We start from the raw sequence: 22,833 nt of genomic DNA, 5'->3' as shown, positions 1-22,833 counted from the left end.
TGTAAACTATACATGCACTCAGGAAAATATAACCTATTCATAATGAGTATTCAATTATTAATTATTCATGTTAAATAATATTTTAAGTTGAATAGTTACATCCCAATTGAAAATCGCAAAGGAATATGCTGGCATTATGTATAAGTAAATTTTAATAAATACATCATTTATGAATAAAAGCTACCATATTGTTTTTCACACTGCTGTATAGACGGCAATAACAATAGCACAATCATAAATGGGCCAAATGTCACTAAAGCTGGGTACACACTGACAGATATATTGGCCGATCAACTGATCAGCCAATATATCTGCTGCCCGTCAGCCAGTGTGTACCAGCGATATGTCTGTGAGAGACGTCATTCACAGACATGTCGCGGCTGCTGTGCTGCAGAGCCGATGGTAGATATATCTCCAGATATATCTGACCATTGGCCAGTGTGTACGGGCGGTCGGCAATCGCCCGTACACATGCAGCAGAGGTCGCAGGGAGGGGAGCAGACATGCCCCCGGGCGCCGGAAGCCGCGGCCAGAAGCAGGTGATGGCTGTACAGTGTGTATGAACGACCATCATCTGCAGATATCTCTGTATAGTATGTACCCAGCATAACTGTTTTCTAAATAATTGTTAAGATGACTGATATTGATTAAAAAGTCAGAAATCAAAGTGATGACTCCAGAGATATGTCACACCCTCTATACATATGAAATGTGACCTGGGGTGAATTTGTTAGGTAATCGTACATGAATCATAGATATCTATCTGCAGGGCCGGCTCCTGGGGGAGCCGCGCCCTGTGCAGGATGGGTAATCAACTCCCTATACTCGCTTCGCCCTGCGTGTCCGGAAATGGGGGCGTGGTCTAATTACCATAGGTCACGCCCCCTAAATGACATTATTTTGGGGCGTGCCCGTATGGCACGCCTCCCGTTAACGTCAGGCTGGGGGCGAGCCCAGCACTTCATCAGTAGCTGAGCTGCCCCCAGCTCTCTTCCGACACTGTTTCTCTTCTCCTGGGCCGGTACCACCGCACAGCTGCGGTGGTGGAGGCGCCCAACCTCCCGACTGCCCACAGGATACTTCGTCCTGCGGGTAGAACAGCGCGGCAGTGCCCAAAAAACGTGACTGTCCGCTGAAATCGGAAATGGCTGGGAGGGGTGCGCCCTCTATGGGGTGACGCCCCTGTTCAACTGCACTAGTCGAACATGCCTCGAGCCGGCCCTATATATCTGCATCTAGATTATGGGGGTGTTTAACTATAGATTTAAGATTTCCAGATGACTGGCAGATCTCTGCTCACACCCAACAGTTATTCTAAAAGTTACGAAAACAATAATAGATGTAGGTGCAAAAAGGCTGGAAAGATCTAAAACATTCTGTAAATCACCCTGTTAAAGTGAAGACCAGTGTACTGCAAGTTATTCTTATTGGCTTTCCTGCTACTTCTGGTATGTGCACGAGAGATTCACTCCGGCTGCCATGTATGTACTATATAGTCATTTAAAAAAATGTGTTCTCTCAAATCCCCTTGTCTTCCTTAATGCAATGTATATATAAGAAAAATATACACAATGTAGCTGTCCAAGATGGGAAATAATAGATAATACATAAACATTCCCTGATGTATTACAGTAACATGCAATGCATGGAAATTATATATGGGATAATGTACCCCTTACTGTGGAGTGTAAGCACATACAATGTGACTTCTGTTATCTATATATTTCATCATATTGGACATTGGGCATGATTCAGCAAGGAATGCAAGTGAGAATTCGCACGCAGCAGGCCGATGTTGGGCTCTGCGCATGCGTATTCATCGCACTGCGTGTGCGGGAATCAGTCTGTGCGGCTGGGTAAGGGTACGCGCTGCATACGCAGAGAGCACGGAGACCCCTCCGATGTTGATTGACAGGAAGTGTCATTTGTAGGTGGTGACAGAGGGGTGGTTGGGCGAACATAGGCGTGCCTGTGTGTTTGAACACCGTTACAGGGGCGTGCATAATTAAGGCTGTGTGGCGGCGTACGTAGCCAGATGTCACCTTCCACACAGGGAGCTTCCAAGATGCTAAGTGAGCTCAGGTCAACTACTATTATGCAAATATATTGATGGTTCTCGATGTTACCGATGTTTACGCTGTCAATCAGGGTAAAGGTGGACAGCATTATGTAGTGCTGGGCATCTGCATCTTGTGCTGCGGCAGGGCCGCAACTAGGGGGGGGGCTGGAGGTGCACGTGCACCAGGTGCACCGCTGCACCCGGCGCCAGTGTCCACCAGCCCGGCGCTGCAGAGAGGCTCCAAGCCGGACGCCCGCTGAGATGTTATTACCAGCGGGCGCCCGGCTCCTTCTCTGCAGCGACGCAGTGTAGCCGGAGCCTGGAGTTCTCTCCTGAACTCCAGCTTCCGGCTCACCCCACGGGCACTATGGGAGAGACATCATGATGTCTCCCCCATAGTTCCGAGGAGCAGCCGGGCGTACCGGACGCGACGCTGGATGTAGGAGCAGGGTTCAAGGTAAGTATTTTTTTTTAATAAGCTGCACTACAGGGGCATTATTATGGGGACATGGACATTACCACAGGGGCATTACTATGGGGGCATGGCAAATACAGGGGCATTACTGTATAGGCACTATAGGGGCATTACTATTGGGGCATGGGCACTACAGGGGCATTACCACAGAGGCATTACTATGGGAGCTTGAGCACTACAGGGGCATTACTATATGGGCACTCCAGGGGCATTACTATGGGACCATGGGCACTACAGGGGCATTACTATGGAGGCATGGGCACTACAGGGGCATTACTGTATGGGCACTACAGGGGTATTACTATGGGGGCATGGGCACTACCGAGGCATTACTTTGAGAGCATGGGTACTACAGGGGCATTATTATGGGGGCATGGGCATTTCCTCAGGGGCATTACTATGGGGGCATGGGCAGTACAGGGGCATTACTGTATAGGCACTATAGGGGCATTACTAATGGGGCATAAGCACTACAGAGGCATTACCACAGGTACATTACTGTGGGGACACTACAGGGGCATTACTATGGGAGCATGGGTACTACAGGGGCATTGCTATGAAAGCATGGGCTCTACAGGGGCATTACCACAAGGGCATTAATATGGGAGCATGGGCTCTACAGGAGCATTACTGTATGGTGGGCACTACTGGAGCATTAATGTATGGTGGGGACTAGAGGGGCAATACTATGGAGGTATTAACATATGGGGATTACCATGGGGGCATTACAATATGGGCACTACTACAGGGGCATTACTATGGGTGCATTATCATATGGGCACAACTACAGGGGCATTACTATATGGGCACTACTACAGGGGTATTACCTCAGGGGGCATTATTATAGGGGGGGCGCCAAATTACTGTCTTGCCCCTGGTGACAAAAATCCTAGTTTCGGCCCTGGCTGCGGGTGCCGTGCATATGCATTGATTAGCATATTCTCGCAGCGGCCGGGTGCGAGTGCATCAGTGCTTTCCTTGCTGAATCTGGCCCTTTGTCCCTTATGCCTATATAAGTAGTAGATTTTAATAAAGAAATTAGAACATTTTAGCATTTCATTGAGATTCATATTAAAGGAAGGAAGCTGAGAACTGTTCATATTGTATAAATGCAATGGGACCTATTTATCAAATAATATTTGCGGGATATCCCCTGAAAACACCCTGGGATACCCATAACTATTAAATATCACCCCAATGTGCCATGGAGGTGTAAGAGGGGTGCAGTGCAGTGCCTGTTGCCGTGCAGGTGTACTTCCGTTCCTTACCTTGCGTCGCACCCTCTCACCTTCAGGCCGTGTGTTGAACGGACGGTCCTGGAACTCCCGAATAGAACACGGACACGATGACCTATGGAGGAAGGAGACGATGTGAGTACTGTCCTTCCTCACGTTGACCGACACGCCCTAACTAACCGAGGGATAAATTCAGATTTTAAGTGAAGATCATCATTGGCACGTTTGGCCTCAGATCCCGAATTTTCACCTATCGGTACTCACGCACCAGGTAAACATCTGTCCTTGCACCGGGTTGCAAGGTTCACTGTCCGCCCAGAAGGAAGGAAGGATAGGTTGTGACAAACAAACAGGGAGAGACAGTGCACACAGATATTTCTCACCGTGTCCACTCTTGCTCTTCATCTGCTCACTCGCCTACAGGTCCCTGTAAGGAGATACACAACACAGCCGTGCAGGGCCTAAACCTATGTCACGCAACTACAGATACTGTACTAAGACAACATCGCCCTCAACCTACAGTGTGTGTAGTGCAACAGGTATAACAATAACTAAACTTTTGCCCTACACGGAACAACAATCACAGACTATAAGTACACAAGAGCAAAACACGGTGCTGTCCCTTTAAATGCCTGCTACCTACCTAGAGCTGGCCAGCTCCTCTTCTTAGTGACTGGGGAAACACTACCTCATTGGTGGGAGCCGGACAGCTCTCCACCACTGCTCACACCTCTAATCATTTACACTAGGGGCTGCCGTCCTATATTGCGGCTCAGGCCTAGGGGCCTGCCTAATAATGGGCTCTGGTAGAGGCCTGGGCCTAGTGCCCAGCGCCACTTTATATGGGGCTCAGATCTATGGGCCTGCCTAATGATGGGCTCTGGTAGTGGCCTGGGCCTAATGCCCAGCACCACTTTATATGGGGCTCAGATCTATGGGCCTGCCTAACTGTGGGGCTCACTTATTAAATAGGGCCTAATGCCCTCCTAGATGGGTTACAGGCCTAGAGCCTGGCTGATGGCCTCGGGCCTAGTGCCCGCCTATTTGTAGCCTCAGTGATCTGGGCCTAATACCCAGATCACTGGCTTCTAATCGGGCCTAAGGGAATTCTATAGGGCCTACTGCCCTCTACTGAACCCCGGGCCTTGTGCCCACCTATTTGCTCATGGGCCTAGTGTTCGACAATGCCCCACGGACCTAGTGCCCGACAACCCTGGTGGTCTAGGGAGGGGGTATATGGTAGGCCTCATGGAGTGCCTACCTGCTCCGTTGGAAGAGGCTGTGTGGGGGAACTTCGTAAAGCTCTTTTACTGCCCTCCCCCGCAGTCCTCTCCGGTCCTCAGCCGCATTCTTCGGCCAGCGGCGCCGCCTCTTTTTTTCTTCTTTCAGTCGGCGCCGCCGGTCTTCTCTCTTGACAGCGGCATCTTCTGGCCTCTTCCGCGGCCGCTGGACCTGTTGCCGCGACGCTCTCTTTGGGAGGTCTTCTCTCCTCCCTCTCTGCCGCCGAACTCTCTTTTCCCGCCTGGCGCCATCTAATACAAGACGGTGTGAGTGGGCGGGGCTTATGACGCGGCGAGCCGCGATTGGCTCATCGCGTCCGCCTCCTATTGGCTGCTGGCCCGCGAGCCGGATTTCGCTCGTGGCCAGAGCCAAACACCCGCCACTATAACCCGGCTGCCGGGAGGCGGGCTACAATAAGCCCGCACCCGGAGCCAAGTACAGATCGCCGCGCCCGACGCTTGACCGGCGCTGGGAACAGATACTCTGTCCCAGCACCGGTTACCCGCCGCCGCTTCTTGGCTGCCAGGCGGCAAGTTCCGCTGAGCTTGCGCCCGGAGCCAAGTTTCTGCCGACGCCACTGTACCGCCAGCACTGGAGGAAGGGACCAGGCGGTCCCCTCACCAGGTGCTCGCGGCGTCTGCACCAATGCTGGGGACATCACTGTCCCAGCGCGGGCAACGGATGTGTCCCGCGGAGGACATCCCCCCCTGCCTGTCCCTGCATCTCTGCTGATGCTGGGATCAAACACTTGATCCCAGCACAGCCTTCCACAGAGGGATCACAGCAAATATTTCCATATCTGTCGGGGTCCCACCATTCAGCCCAGCCCCAAGAGGTTTCTATGGGGCTGCAAAGCTGTCAGTTTACCAAGCTGCACAATGCGAAGCATTATGGAGCTTGGTCCCAGCAAATAGTCCGTTGTAGCCTATGGGATACTTTCCGCAGGGAGTTATTATTATTATTATTATCATTTATTTATATGGCGCCACAAGTTTTCCGCAGCGTCTTACAAAGTACATAAACAAATAGATTGATATACAGTGACTTACAGTACAGTACAATACAATACATTACAGGACATGGATAATGTACATTGCTACATTCACGACCATAACACCCAGATAAGCAACAATGCAAAGCAATCAAGTGTTCGGTGCCCTGGTAGAGAGTAAGAAGTAGATGAAGGTATAGTAAGGAGATGCACAAGAGGGTAGAGGGCCCTGCTCATAGGAGCTTACATTCTAAGGGGGAGGGACAGACAAACAGGGATGACACAGATGGGGTAGGCAGGGAGGAAGGAGTATGTAGCAGCAAGTTAAGATGAGAGCTGGAAGGCTTTGATGAAATAGTGGGTCTTGAGAGCCCGTTTGAAGGATTGTAGAGAGGTGGAGAGTCTGATGGGAAGCGGTAGAGAGTTCCAAAGGTGGGGAGCAGCGCGGGCAAAATCTTGGAGGCGGGAGTGGGAGGAAGTAATCAGCTGGCATGAAAGGCAGCGTGCATTTGCTGAACGAAGAGGGCAGACAGGAGAGTGAAGGGAGATGAGATCAGAGATGTAAATGAGAGAGGAATGGCTGAGGGCTATGTAAGTGAGCGTGAGAACCTTAAATTGGGTTCTAAAGGGGAAGGGGAGCCAGTGGAGGGCTTGTAGGAGAGGGGAGGCAGATGCAGAGCGTTTTGAGAGGAAGATGAGCCGAGCAGCAGCATTAAGGATAGACTGGAGAGGAGAGAGATGGGATTTGGGGAGGCCAGATAGGAGAAGGTTACAGTAGTCCAATCTGGAGATGACCAATGAGTGTATGAGGGTTTTAGTGGCATCCTGGGTGAGAAAGGGTCTAATCTTGGAAATATTTTTAAGATGAAAGCGACAGGACTGTGAGAGATTCTGCATATGTGGTTTGAAGGAGAGGGTGGAGTCCAGGATAACTCCAAGACAGCGCACTTTGGGGCTAGAGGAGATAGTTGTGCCATCAATTGATAAAGAAATGGTGGGAAGTGTGGGGGGGAGGGAAGATGATTAGCTCAGTCTTAGACATATTAAGTTTAAGAAATCGCTGGGACATCCAGGAAGTAATGGCAGAGAGACAGTTGGAGACACGAGTGAGGAGAGAGGGAGAGAGGTCAGGGGAGGAAAGGTAGATCTGAGTATCATCAGCATAGAGATGATATTGGAGGTCAAAAGAGCTGATGAGTTCACCTAGTGAGGATGTATAGAGTGAGAAAAGGAGAGGTCCAAGAACAGAACCTTGGGGAACACCCACTGTAAGAGGCTGTGGGGGAGAAGAGGAGTCATGAGAGGAGACAGAGAAGGATCGGTCAGAGAGGTAGGAGGATCGCCAGGAGAGGGCAGTGTCATGCAGACCAAGGGAGTGAAGGATTTGCAGAAGGAGAGGGTGGTCCACAGTGTCAAAAGCAGCAGAAAGGTAAAGGAGAATGAGCAGAGAGTAGTAGCCCTTGGATTTAGCAGCAAGGAGGTCATTGCTGACTTTTGTGAGGGCAGTTTCAGTGGAGTGGAGAGAATGGAAGCCAGACTGAAAAGGGTCAACTAGGGAATGAGAGGAAAGAAAGGTGGTAAGGCACTTGAAAACAGCACGCTCAAGGAGCTTGGAAGCAAAAGGGAGGAGAGAGATGGGACGGTAGTTGGAGAGAGTGTTGGAATCAAGGGTTGTTTTTTTTAGTATGGGAGAGACAAGGGCATGTTTAAATGCAGACGGGACAGTGCCTGATGATAGGGAGAGATTAAGGAGGTGGGCAAGATGGGAGCAGGCAGAAGGAGAGAGGTAGCGGAGGAGACGTGAAGGGATAGGATCAAGGGGGGAGGTGGAAGGGGGGGAGGACTGGATGAGGGACATGACTTCCTCTCCAGATACAGGGGAGAAGAAAGTTAGAGTCGGTAAAATTGAAGGAGAGGGGTGTTCTGGGAAGAGAGGAGGTGGATGGCAGGGCGACTGGTGGGATATGATGTCCTGACGTATGGAGTCAATTTTAGATGTAAAGTAGGTAGCAAAATCAAGGGCAGAAAGCAAGGAGGGGAGGCAAGGAGGGGGCGGGCAGAGGAGGGAGTTAAAGGTGGTGAAGAGACGTTGGGGATTTGAGGACTGAGAGGAGATGAGGTTCTTGAAGTATGACTGTTTAGAAAGGGAAAGGGCAGCACTGTATGATGAGAGCATAAATTTGAAATGGAGAAAATCAGCCTTAGAGCGTGATCTTCTCCACTGTTGCTCGGCAGTTTGCGAACACTTTTGCAGGTATCTGGTGCATTTGGAATGCCAGGGTTGAGGTGTAAATCTGCGGGGGTGAATAGTGATCGCCAGAGCAACAGAGTCCAGAGCAGAAGTAAGGTAGGTATTGTATAGAGAAATGGCTTGTTCAGGGCAAGAGAGAGAGAGGATAGGGGAGAGAAGTGAGTCAAGCTGGGAAGAATGTATTGTAAAAGGGATGCTTAGGATTCCTCTCCTCTGCTGCCTGCCAACCAGTGCCAAAACAGGGTGGCAGTGCGCTCTGTGCCGGCCCTGGCACCTGAATGCATGACATCATGATGTCATGCTGAGGGGGCGGAGCCACTAGCACCAATAGTACAGCACTGCCCAGGGCATTCTCAGGATGCTCCAAGCGGATGTACAGACTGCAGAGTGCATGCCTGGAGCATCCAAAGGACACTCCGGGGGGACACTGCAGCAATGATACTGGCTGCACGGTGCTGTTTCAGGCATCCTGCTAGCCAGAGGCTATGGGGCAGCAACAGTGCCGCCCACAAAGAATTAAGAATGTCAAAGATGATGGAACAGAATATAGAGTAAAATCCTCAATTTATTCAATGTAATGCAGTCAAATATACAAGTGTCAGTGGCAGTGTACCAGAGGTGACCTTTTTTGAAAGGCACATAAAACAGCAGATAAGGGTAATGATGCTTCCATTATTAAGAAATACAGTACCTTCTGGGATCAGTCTTAGGAGCCCCACAGCTAATCACCAACATTACATCTTCAGACATCTTCAGCTTGTTCTCGGATCCCCCGCTCCTTCCTATTCGATTGAGTTCCAGGGAATGCGAAGAGGTATCTGAGCAAATCCCTCCGCCGCCACAGCACTACCTCACCGGCGGCTGTGTGCATGCATGACCTTGTGTCACGCATACGTAGCCGGGACAATGGGGAGGAGGTAAGTAATGCAGCTACTTCTGTAGCTGTGATACTAACCGAGGGGACAGCTGCTTTTTGGAGCAGCTGTCCCCGCACCAGAGCAGTGATGAATTGCTCCAGAGTAAACTATCCCCCGCTGCAAGTTGAATATTTAAGTAACCCTCGCAGCGAGTTCAATACTTCATCATCGGAGGCCATATGGCCTTCGATGATGAATAGGCCCCAAAGTCTCTACCTCTTCCATCACTTTCTTATATAGATTATTTTGTACAGTTGCAGCTTGGTATATTTAGCTTTTATTGCCTGGGAAATTTGAGATTGGTAGTGGGTGAAGTGCTGGAGGTGGAATATAGCAGGAGTACAATAAACCCAGCTTACCACTGACGATATGATAGACATCTTTGCAACACTTTTAACAAACTCCACTTTTATAGAATAACTTCTTAAAACCCTGCTTTATTAGCTGTCCTAAGCACTATTTGTCCACTTATTTTCAGGCTGCAGTGACTGTGTGTACAACATAAAAACAGACCTATTGTCTTCCAGGAAGTTAATTTCCACATTAATTGTGAAGTCCAAGCAAAATTCCCAGATGAAAGGTTAGATGATATCATGTACCCGGATACAAGGCTATTGGTATATATCCATGCGTGTGCTAAACAATGGAGCCTTGGTTACCATGTAAATATTTTTCAGATTTGTGCAATCACCTGATCATTTAATTTCTCAGCTACGGCAGTGTGTTTTATCCTCACACTATGAAATGGTTACAACATGTCTTAGTTTAGACATGCAGTGGTGGGTGTGTAACAAAGCACACATTTCTGTTCTGTATATTCAACATTTCAGGTGTGTAACAATGACAATGTACTTTTGCTTCGTGGTTTTGTGGGCTTTTCAATTTGCTTTATGCTACAGTTGTTTGGTAAAACCCGTTACCATAATAACTATTTATTCTGGGTCCAGTGCTAGGTTATCCTTCAGATTCATCAACAATTTGTTTGTGACGTCCCTCTTGCTGCAGCACAATCTTACTGGTGTTTTGTTAGTAGCCAGTCTTATACCCCTTTTACACCAGAGCTAAAACCCGGGTTATTGGGTTATTGCAGGGTTAACCCTGGTAGCTCCTTGATGTAAAAGGGGACAGGGTTGGATTTCCGGGTCGAGTGACCCGGCAATCCAACCCAGGTAACTTGCAGGGTTTAACATGGGAATAACCCATGAAACCCTGTAGTGTAAATGGCGCGATCCGGGTCACGATGACCTGGAGCGCGCCGCATCCTGGCCGGCTTCAGTGGCGCTTAGAGATGACTTCATCTCCAAGCGTCCACTTCCACGTCAGAAGAGCGAGGTCACTGCAGACCTGGCTCCGATGTGAACGGCGCCGACTAGGGAATTTCCTGGGTCGGTGCCGGCTACATTCTGGGTCTGATCCGGTTTGGAACCTTGTTCCAATCTCCGGGTCAGACCCGGAATTTAGATATAAAAGCAGTATAACATGGGGTGGCGGACATATGCAGTACTCTCTAGACATAAGCAAAACAAAACTTATTAGAAAGTGTTATGTAGCTTAGTTGGTCAAATGAATGGCAGAAGGGTACAAAGCTTTTCTGAATGATAAGTATTCTCTGTACAGCACTGCGTAAACTAGAGGAGGTATATAAATAAATATAATAATAAATTGAACATAATATCTAGTTAAAATTTTGTTTTGAACAAGTCTATTTAAAAACACCCTTCAAAAAGAAAAGTAAATTCTGCTACACACTATACGATTTCTCTGACGATATGCCCAATTCCAAGGGATTGGAACAACATATTGTCCAAATTGTGTAGTGTAGTGTGTACCTACTATGTCAGCTATTGCGTGCTCCCGTGGGGTTGTCAGTCGCATCGTCAGATCGGCCCTACATGCAGTTCAGCCTGACAATGTGACTGACAACCCCATGCAATGGGATGCAGCAGGGGCCAACATATCGGACGGCTGGGCACCAGAACATCTAATGTGTACCGACCGCCCGATATGTCAGCCCGTTGGCAAGGAGGTCGGCAGTCGCATCGCTGGGTACACATATCGTCTAATGTGTGCCCAGCTTTAGTAACAAGTTTTTCTTGGGAATACTGTGTCCCTGGCATAATTTATGTCAATGAATTATTAACCATGTAAACTCTGAGATCATTCTTAATTAAGCTAATGATAACTAAGTTACAACTCCATGTAATTCTGACTATTCCAGATGCCCTTATAGGTAGACACTGTTGCATACAGTATCCTAATTGAACATGTTTGCAGTATATAATACCTTAAGGACTTTTTGTGTTTGATTCAAAATAAAACCTTTCCGAACTAATATGTTGAAAATTGTTATCGCAATATCAGAAATAATTTGACAAGCCAAACTGAGTAATGTTCCTCTTTGCCAATGTTGATGTAGAGCATGAGGCTGTCGGGAAGAATTAGAAGAGTGCCTGTGAGAAAGCACATCTTCAGGAATGCTTATAGCCTCATGGCAGGGGGGGACAGTATGAGGGCATGAGGTAGTGCATTCTGGAGATTCCGTAGATAGTACACAGCACGTGAGAAGTATTCTAAGGAGAACTTTATACAAGGTTTAAGGCTGCAACACAGGGATAACAAAATGATAGTACATGGCAGTGCTAATTAAACACCTTGTTCGTTTTAGATGAAGCAATCTCAGAAATCAGACATTTAAAATTAAGACAAAAATAAAACATAAGATAGAGCAAAAAAAATTGGAACACTGGGGAGATGATTTGGGATTTAATAACATTAAGTATTCTGACAGCTGCCGGCCAAATATGCTGTGATTGTGCAGCTCATATTTGTCCCCTAACATGTGCAGCCAAATTGGACATTAATCCAGTCACTCAGCACTAGCCACGATCAGCCCGTTTAAGGCCAACTTTACATGTCAGTGGATCCATTAGCATCTTAGGTAATAAAAGAAATATGTCCCATTTTGTAGATAGATGTTATATAGGTTAATGATACCTCAACATAAATAGACAGAAGCAGAAGCTGTTCCCTCGCTGTCGATTAATAAGTTAGAAGCCAAAAGTTGGAAAATGACTATGTGATGTTCTATAGATTATATACAGTAGTCCTCATGGGAAGACATTCTTGCATATCATGCTTAGTAAGCTTTGTGCAGCAACAAATGGTAACAAAATGCTAATAATGTTAAGAATTACAGTCATAGACAGATGGTAGTGGACTTTGTATTGTGTGAGAATGATATTGAATTACTCAGTTCTAAAGATAAACTGTATTCTTGAAGTATGTGGTTTATCATGAAAGTGTCACCATGGAACCTGCAGCAGATGACAGACCTTAAAATAGGACTTTCACTGATTGCACAATCAGTGGCGTAACTAGGGTATATGGAGCCCAGGGCAAAATAAAAAATGGAGCCCCACAAAAAATGGGCGTAGTCACATGGCACAAGGGGCGTGGCCACTGAAAATGGGGCATGTCAACACAGTATTGGTCCCCTTTATGAAGGCCCCCAAGTAGTGCCCCTTATACAATACCACCAGTAGTGATCCCCCCTATGCTGTGCCCCTTAGACAGTGCCTTCTGTAGTGCCCCTGGCCAGTAGTGCATAACAGACAGACACAAAACACTAACTTACCTGAAATCCAGCGCCTGCCATGCCCGCTGCTGTCTGCTCCTCCGTCCTCCTGCTCAGTCCCGCTAGCAGTGCACGGTACTATGGGAGAGATGTCATGACGCCTCTCCCATCACCCACTGCAGGAGCTGGAAGGTGGAGCTCATGAGTGAGCTCCAGCCTGGCGCTGGAAGTGGGCACAGCAGCCAATGAGAGTTTGTCTGAGTCTCATTGGTTGCTGAAACACACACATCGCCTCTCGGTAGTACGAGTGTACTACCCAGCGCCGGTGGCGATGCGTGTGGAACTCTGTAGTGTGGACCACACTCAGGGCCTGATTCAGACCCGGTCGCAAGCGCTGAGCGCTCGCAACCGAGTCGATGGTGGCCCACACCGCAAGCGCACGATGGGCAATCCGTCGCTCCGGGTAAAGCACCAAAAGGGGGCGAGCTATCGATGATGAGTGACAGGTCACCCACAGCTATGCGAGCGGCCAGGAGGCCGCTCCAAAAAAAAAAAAAAGCCCAGCCCTGATTCAGAGCGAGCGCTCTGTCAGAGCGAGCGGCTCTGAATCAGGCCCTCTCTGCAGTCTGCACTACACTGACTGACTATCGCGGGCCTGTACCGTTGGCCGGCAGTGGGGCCCCCCCCCTGCGCTGCCGGTCCCACGGCGCCCAGGGCACGAGCCCCGGTGGCCCTGCCCTAGTTACGCCACTGTGCACAATGTATATCTCGAATACATAACAATTCATCAAACATTCATATAGATTAAACTCTTTCCTCCAATGGCATTTTATGAATACTCAGAGTAATCCTTCTAAAAAAAGAAAAGAAAAAGTAACGTAAATAATGACTGGTGTAGCACAATAGCAGTGATGTGACCACAATCCAGTCTGCTCTCATCAATGATACAGGGGTATATTCATAATCACTTAATTAATACAAAAGCAGGTGAAAATTAATATTTTCACCTACTTTTGTAGAAAGTAAGTATCGGCGCTATTCAATATAAAGGTAATGCAGGGGATATCACTGATATCTCCTGTTTACCTTCAGCCCCACTCTGGCTCACTGTCCCCATACACTATTATATGGACCAAATTCATTGAGCTATGAAAATACAATATTTTTGCAGCTTGACTGTGGAAACATTTGCCATATTCAGATGACATTTGTCCCAGCAGTCCCGGTCTCGAAAAGGAAATCTTACAGATCCCTCCGACTCTGTTCAGCTCCTTCTGCCGGACGCCAGAACTTTACAAAGGCAAACTCAGGGGGGTCTCTGGTTGCCTGGAAACCCCTCCCCAGCCCACACCATGACCACAATAGAAATAGTAATATAGAATTTTACTAGCGCTGCATGTTCTTCTCAGTATCACAAAATAAATAATTAGAGCCACATGTGGATCTTTTATCATGTGCCAGCCAGTAATAAATACACCTGTGCACTAACTAGGAGATCTGGAAAACATGCACTTATGGGTGCACTGCTACAGACAATCAATATGGTTAATTATTAATACCATATAATAATACACTATCCAGTGCATGACAAGACCAATATGTACATATATGTCCAGGGCTGTGCTAGGTTCTTCTGCTGTTCCCCCAGATTCCCGAACTTGCTCCAATGCTCTGGAATGATGCCCACATATGAAATAAAAACATTCAGCTCAGGCAGGATGGCCCTACTGCCACATTTAATGGCTTACTGTGATCGCTGGTCCTGTATATGCTGGAATTATGACACACAATACACTTTGAATGATGCATATTAAAGCTGGTTAAGTGCTAATTATGCCCTCTTCATGGACTGGCCACACTCGTTCTAAAAACAAGCATTTGGAAACCCCCCTCTAGAAATCCTGCATTTGACACTGGCTTTGTGCACCTGTGTGAACCCCAGTTCATGCAGTCGCGCTAGTACTGCCGAGTCAGAATGTGCAGTGCAAACTTTCACTACTACTAATTTAATGGTGTATATGATATATGTTAATTACAGTCCAGCCCCCAAAAATTAACATAATGAATAGACCCCACAGTGGAGCAAGACATAGTGGACCACGGGTTGGGTACAGGATACTGATGGTCAGGATGCTGATGGTCAGAGTACTGACAACAGCATCATGACAGTCAAAATCCCGACAGATTTACGTAAGTTTTATAACCCTTACCCTAACCCACCCTTCTCGCAGCCTAACCCTAGCCCTCCCCTCCTGCAGCCTAACCCTAACCATCCCCCTAACCCTCCACCTAACCCTAATACATACCTCTGCATTCTGTCGGTATTCTGATTGTCGGGATGTCGCTGACGATATTGTGACTGTCTGCATCTGGACTGTCCGAATGCCGACTACATTCTGGGAGCAACACAGCATAACAGCCATGTGCACAAATATGTATACATTACTACAGTTGTGGCTACACTGGGTCCACAGAGATCTGCTTTATAAAACATCTAGGAAAACATGTATTGTTAGGGGTTCCTGGGGTTGAAGTTTGTTCACATTTGTATTACTATCTGAAGTGGAGACAAGGCAATGCTAAAGGGGCTTTGTGGCTACTGGTTCAAGGGTCTCACAAGGGTCCCACAAATCAAGAGGGCAGCACGGGGTACCCATGGCAGATTTGTCCATGCTTCCATGCTCCTTCATTAGAAATGTGCAAACAGTATAAAATATATTGCAGAACCCTGTTATATTTGGATGTACATCAACACAGCCTTCTGGATTAATTCATATTAAAATTAAATAATAACAAAATTCCTTCTGGGCAGATGAGGAAAATAGTATTAAAGTGAATGTGTTTATGCGATCAGAAAACTTAATGGCAATGAAATGTGTGCATTGATGATGCACAGTAAAATGTTCTCACTGTGAGAAAATCAGGAGAGCCATCTAATACAGTTTTTTTGTGCTATATTTATCTGAGACTCATGCTACTACCAGTTAAAAGTCCAGTTGTCTGGTTGAAATTCCTCAGTTACAGGAAAAAAACGTGCAAGGCAACAGCCATCATCCAATAGTGAATACCACCAACATCTATTCCCTGGGTTTTGCCTTAATTATATTACGGAGAGTATTTGAAAATCTCAAGTCTCATCTGTACCATCTAGGAGGCTTTTATACATTATATATACAGTGGCCCTGCATGATCCTGCTGGCTACAACTGGTACTCTAGCAGTTTTATATACTTTATTTATTCATTACATCCCAAGCATTATATGTTGGCTATGGATTTAAGACACATACCCCTATTATCTCATACATAAACTGATAAGATATGGGGTGGATAGTATTATTTATATTATATAACATATTTCCACAGGCCATACAGTGAGTGTGCAACCTGAACACACAATGATAAAACATAAAGGAACATACACTGATAAGGAAAGATACTGTACATATGTAACCTAATTGTTGCCATCTTGAGAAAAATTTAAATGTATTGTCTATGGCCCGTAGTAATCTTAATATGCCAATGAGTTTGAAATAAAATGCTGAACTTTCTGGTACTGGCTATGAAAAACCTGACATATAGTGGTTGATATAGTTTTGCATATAAGTGCATTGTGTGACCTAAAGATGGTGCAAAATTGATGCACTGCAAATATACACATCTTGGGGTTTATTTACTAAAGTGAGAGTTTTAAGAAATTGAGATGTTGCCCATAGTAACCAATCAGATTCTACTTAACATTTAACTAGTACCTACTAGAAGATAATAGCTAGAATCTGATTGGTTGCTATGGGCAACATCTCAACTTCTAAAAACTCTCACTTTAGTAAATATATCCCCTTGTGTTCGTAGTTAGAGCTGCACATACTGTATCTTGTGCATGCGGATCCATGTTCTTGGAGAAGAGATTCAAGTACAATAGCGCACAACTTCAGTACCATAAGATGTGTCATATTTAATTTATTATTTATTAAGTTACTTATATAGCGCCAGCATATTCTGGTGCGCTTTACATTTGGGGAAAAAGAGTAAGAAAACAACACTGGGTAATAACAGACAGACAAAATGGTAAGAGGGCCCTGCTCGCAAGATTACAATCTATAGGATTTTGAATTGTAAAAGTACGAGCTGTTCTTATGCAATTTCAGTGCGGTAATAAGTCTACTTTTTTTCTAAAACAGTTTTGATTTGTGCAACTAATTCATTATGTTTTTATGATATATACATTATAACTAGCATGTTTTGCTTTCAGTTCACCAGATAACATGTATCTTAGAATAAATCGTGGACCGCATAGTGCTTGAGAAGGCATCGTTTGTTGTCTCTGAATATGAGGGTCGATATTTCTAAAGCTTTGAGGTTAAATTGCATTTTCATGTTATAAAGGGCTAATTCACAAGGGTGATTAATGCCTGTATGGGATCCATTGTGTACGCACTTAATTTTTACTGTCGTCACAGAGGTTTGCAAGACACCCAGTACCAAATAGCTACAGTATCTGCTGTGCATGTTTACAAGTCTAACAGCACATAACCAGCCATAGGCAGTACTCACATTCAGGACAATGTCTTTCTTATAGAAACCTCTTTAAGTTGAGAGGGGAGGAGATCCATTAGATACACCCTAACTGAGAGTCTCTCTCATTAATAATATATGACAGATGAATCATTACTTCATATAAATTACCCTTAAGGTCTAAGTTTTTTAAATATTTTTTTTAGTGAAGTCAGTTAGCCATTGTTATAGTATCAATGATAATTACCGTGGCACTAAGCCACAGGAACAAATCCCTGAAATTAAAGGGACCCCTACACCTGGGACACAATTCTCCATTCTGCCTATGCTGTCCCGATCTGCAGATCGGCGACCAAACCACCAATCTGCGCACATCGATAATTGCTGATTTGTCGGCTAGTCAGTGAAATTCTACATGTTCGAAATTCCCAACTCACCTATTCCGACCATGTTGTTGGGGGGGATCAAGGAATCAAGATCTTCAGTATGTTTAATATCCCCGATCCCCCAGCCCCAGAGATGGCAAAACGGGACGCTGCAGCAAGCCAACGGAGATGTATGGGGGCCATAAGTCTGTGCATGAGATCTAGAGATTAGGTAGGAGATGTATCAAACCTTCTAAAGATGGCAAGTGGGAAAGCTGCCCCATAGCAACCAATCAGCTTCTAGCTATCATTTTCTATGATTAATGTCCCCACAGGATGTAGTTAGTATCCCAACAGTCAGGATACTGAACATCAGAATACTGGCTCTGGAATTCCGACGGTCATTAGAATACCGGCTCCTGAATCCAGGCAGTCAGAATCCTATTAGGGTTAGGGGTTATGTTTAGGGTTAGACTGCGGGAAGGGAGGGTTAGGTTGCGGGAGGGGTGGGTTAGGGTTAGGCAGTGGGTAGGTTAGGGTTAGAGGGAGGGTTAGGGTAAGGGTTATAATACTTACAGACATCTGTCGGGATTCTGACTGTCGGGATGCTACTATGTGTATTCTGACCATTGGCACCCTGACCATCGGGATCCTGTACCCAACCCATCTACACCTGTCCTCTTAAAATATATTAATAAATCTCCCCCGTAGACCCCAAGCCCAGACTTAGAGCTGCCAAGTTCGGCTGGGCACCCTTATAGTTCACTGAATGTAGACTGTGAGACAGACAACCACCCCCAGCTACAGTAAATGTAAAGTAACTAAGCTGACTTAAAACAAATAGCCTGGATTGGTTAGATGAGCTGGTGTTTCGTTCACCCACTCCCAGCCCTGTACTGTATATAAAAAGTTATAAAAGAAGGACTAGTACAAATAATAATAATAATAATAATAATAATACAGATACTTTGATGTCTAGGGTTGGGAACGGGATCCCGGTGGTCGGGATGCAGGCGGTCGGAATTCCGACAGCGGCATCACGACAGTCAGAAACTTGATGCCGGAAGGTAAGTATGCTAACCCTCCCCCTAATCCTAACCCTCCCCCCGCAGCCTAACCCTAAAAGCAGCCTAACCCCGGCTCCAGATTTCTGAGCGCTGACATTCCGAACGCCTTGATGGTAACGACATCCCCTATGAATAAGCGCTTTGTAGCATGAAATAAGTGTAATTTGCAGGTTTTTCCTGCAAACTAAATTCTGAACTAGCAGTACCCTAGACGTCACTTCTAGGAAGCTATATAGCATGGCTGTGGGCCATCAATGTTGTTTATTAACATGGTTACTTTTGATTTGTGACTTTCTACTCTGGAAAGTGATAACATAAATTGTGCACATTTTTCTGTAAGAATGTATGCTTATAAATTTCAAGGGGTCAAAACAAGTGCAGAACAAATGATTTTTAAATATAAAAAAGTCTTTCCCATCCGTCAATTTACATCTGTTGTCTGTTTGTGTACTGAGAGTTTAATATTAGCCCATACTGAAGGCATTTCCTTTTCCCAGATCACTGAGGTGTAATCGAACCTGCATAAAATGTGATTGGGGTTATGTGACTGCCAGCATAATCTACTGCAGCTGACAAGCAGATCACAGCACTGGATATTACTCACAACAGCTAATAAAGTATTAATACACAACTATGTTTTCTCAAACCTTCATGACAGAAACCGCATGCCATTTGTGAAAATGAGCATTTAATAGAATTGGACCTAAACATTCTCATGTTTCATATTTTTTTTTAAAAAACAACTTGATTTTGATCTTCAATTCTGCATTACACATGGCTGTGTACTTGTAATGTTAAAAACCCAGATTTATTATTTTATTCACATGAAAAGTCTTGATAAACGGTAAATCAGCAGGCATTCCTTTGACGGTAATTGAAACATATATTTGGTGGGCAAAGGTACCTTATTATCCTTTATTTATATGGCTCCACATGTGGTCTGCAGTGCCTTACAAGGTACATAGACAGAAACAGTATGAACAAAACAAGAACAAGGTCACTTACAGTACAGAACAGGATATGGACATAAACATTGCTGCATCAACAGTCATAATCATACCCGAGGGAAAGGTGCCATTGTAGGAAGTGGGAAGAAGATGATGGTATCAGTAAGAGAAGGTAAAGCACATGAGGGAAGAAGGCCCTGCTCGTGAGAGCCTACAGTCTACAGTACAGGGGCAGACAGACATGGGAGACTCAGAGGAAATAGACAATAAGCAAGGAGCATGGAGCAGTGGGTTAAGATGAGAGGTGGAAGGCTTTAATAAAGAAGTGGGTCTTAAGAGCTTGTTTGAATTTTTGTAGAGAATTGTTATACTCTTACCTACCTTATCTTTCGGGGTGTGACATTCCTAAATGAGCCATGGCAAGAGAATTGCAGTGCCAAATTTGGTAGAGCTAGAAACATTTATTCATATGCTCTATATAATTTATTTGCTTGTACAATTTCCTTTAATAATGTAAATCATATTTAAGGTTTATGGTTTTTAGTATTGTATTAACAATTTTTGGAATTCAGTGTTTACCATTCTTATTATTTTATCTTTATCAGACATAATCAATGTTTTTTGTTTTTTTACTAATGAAATAAATATACCATTAAAAAAAAATTGTGAAGGTGTCAGGATGCCAGGGGAGTGGACAGAACGCCATAGCAGAGAGGATCGGGGAAACAACGGTGTAATAATGCAGAAGGTTGTCTGAGCAAGATCAGTGTGTGTTGTGTAGTGAGATGGCGGCTAGCATGAGTACCTTTATGTTCTCTGCAATTGAGTGTCCAACTCTGGGGGTGGGCATAGGAACATTCCTATGTCATGGGGAGACAATGGCAGCTACACAGGCATGGTAGGAGTGTGGTTAACATTTTGGGCTATTTGATTTTACCTGAAAATGTCATGAAAACTATCATTAGCATTTTTCTGGCTTTTTCAGTACAAATCAATAAGTATAATCACTTAACATATTTAATAATAAAAACAATGTTATAAGGGCAAAAAATACACTGCCTACTGCAGAGTAAAACTTTGTTGGAACTAGAAATACATACACACCAACACTGCCAGCTAAACTGGATTTGTTTTTCTGTGAATTGGAACATATCACATTAAACCAGGACTGTGTTTAAGTGTGCACTGTAATATAGTATGTTGCTTAGGGGCATATTTTTTAAAGTAATTTTGTGGGAAATCCTACCAAAAAAATTATATAGGCGGTGCCTGCTGCAGTCTCTCCATTTTCGATCTCAAACCCATTGGTTACTTGAGGGCTGATAAATTGTGAAAATTACTAAACGCTAGAAGCTAACACCGTCTTCCAATGGCCTTAGGCCATAGTAGTCCTGGGCTACACTATCTCTTTTTATTTTCTAATTTTTCCCCACCGGGCTGTACTTGTGTATCATGCATGTGCAGCCATCAGCATCAGTGTACATTTGGATCCCGAGGTCCATACCCGGAGGAATAGTGATAGTGATAGCTTTGTGAACGAAGAGGGAGAATGTCTGCCGGTCAGCCACAGCAGCGCATACAGTGCCAGATGCGGCCGACCAATGATCGGATCAGTCAGGCATGTCGGTTCATGCCTGACCGTTTGATCATTTCTGGTTAATCGCAGTCATACACTCTGTAATTATCGTCCCTTTCCGCTGATAATCAGTAAATCGTGCCAATAGTTGCATAGTGTGTGCCCGTCTTTAGTAAAATATCAGAATGTACAGAAGTATGTTTGCAACTCATTTTGGGCTTTAGTTTTGCCATCAGCTTTAAATCTAGTACCTTTATATCTAATAACACAGGATAATTTAATGTGCCCAAGGTGGAAAAGGTACATTTAGGGATGTGCTCACAGGTATCCTCACAGCCAGTCCCTCACCAACAACTCATTTAAACTCTCTGTTTAGTCAGAGTTGATAGAAAACCAATGTTGTACTTATACCTGTGGCTATCTGTGCCTCGTTCCTTCACATAGCACCCGCAGCAGGAGAAAAACACTGGGCATATAAAGACCCAAAGACATTGCACAAGAAAGGAAGGGATGAATACTACAATGTCATTATGCACTGTACACTGGCTGTACGTAATTATTTTTTGTATATAAATATATATATATATATATACTGTATCCTGATGACGGGTTGCAATAAACCCGAAACGTTTTGTTTGAAGTCGAGTGCCGCTGCCTTGTCTCTGCTATTGATCTACTTCTGACTGGCACCTTGGTTTAAGACATGTGGATTGGAGTGCCGGCTTAATGGATTGGTGCCTTCCAAGTGTATCCCTGACGAAAATGTTGATAAAGGAATTGGAAACATTGGATCTTGACCTGTGTGTGTGGTATGATTTAATACATAACCCTGAGAGTGCCATCGTTGACTGGTTGGTTTTATATTTATGTTTGTGTGTATATATATATATATATATATATATATATATATATATATGCAGTGTCAGTCCGGCACTCTCATAAACTAAAGCACACTGTACCCGGGTGCCTCCTTGGAAAACAGGATGCAGTAGTAGAAGACAAAAAAGTGGCACTCCAGGTCTCAAAACCGCAAATGTAAAAGTCCTTTAATCCATATGCAGGATAACCAGGCCGACGTTTCGGGGCATCAGCGCCCCTTTCTCACTCACCTTGATAAAGGGGCGCTGATGCCCCGAAACGTCGGCCTGGTTATACTGCATATGGATTAAAGGACTTTTACATTTGCCGTTTTGAGACCCGGAGTGCCACTTTTTTGTCTTCTACTACTATATATATATATATATATATATATATATATACTGTATGTAACACTTAGAATTACCAGCAGCTCTTGTCGGGTGTAGGGCCGGGTAAATTATGTCATTGGGCCATGCTGCCTCTAGACATAATGGCGCTCCAATTGTGGACCCCTGATGGGCCACAATTGGTGCCCTGCCCCCTTGCAGCATAATGCAGTGATTCATCACGGGAGTCTCCTCACAAATAGCGGCATTATGCTATGAGGGCAAGGCCAGGTAAATGATGTCATTGGGCCATGTTGTCTCATTTTTTTTTTTATAAGCTCTATAGTTGTTACTCTGGATATAATAAAACATAATGCAGCAGGACTGAGTCACCAAAT

At 45.1% G+C, this 22,833-nt stretch overlaps 1 protein-coding gene across 4 annotated transcripts in view; it reads left to right on the top strand.

Moving 5' to 3' along the window:
- Window positions 1-22,833, top strand: part of FILIP1 (filamin A interacting protein 1) — a 216,174-nt gene that overhangs the window by 46,380 nt on the left and 146,961 nt on the right. The window contains exon 1 of one of the 4 annotated variants that reach the window (XM_088471532.1): window positions 4,029-4,040. The exons of the other annotated variants lie outside the window; for them this stretch is intronic. The gene's annotated coding sequence lies outside the window, so the exon portion shown is untranslated. Of the gene's footprint in view, window positions 1-4,028; window positions 4,041-22,833 lie in introns of those variants that run through there. 4 annotated transcript variants of the gene reach the window in all.

The sequence above is a fragment of the Taudactylus pleione genome, unplaced genomic scaffold, assembly GCF_031769625.1.
Source record: "Taudactylus pleione unplaced genomic scaffold, aTauple2 ptg000015l, whole genome shotgun sequence".
Taxonomy (NCBI): Eukaryota; Metazoa; Chordata; class Amphibia; order Anura; family Myobatrachidae; genus Taudactylus; species Taudactylus pleione.
Note: the sequence above shows the minus strand (reverse complement) of the source record. Positions and strands in the feature narration are given on the sequence as shown.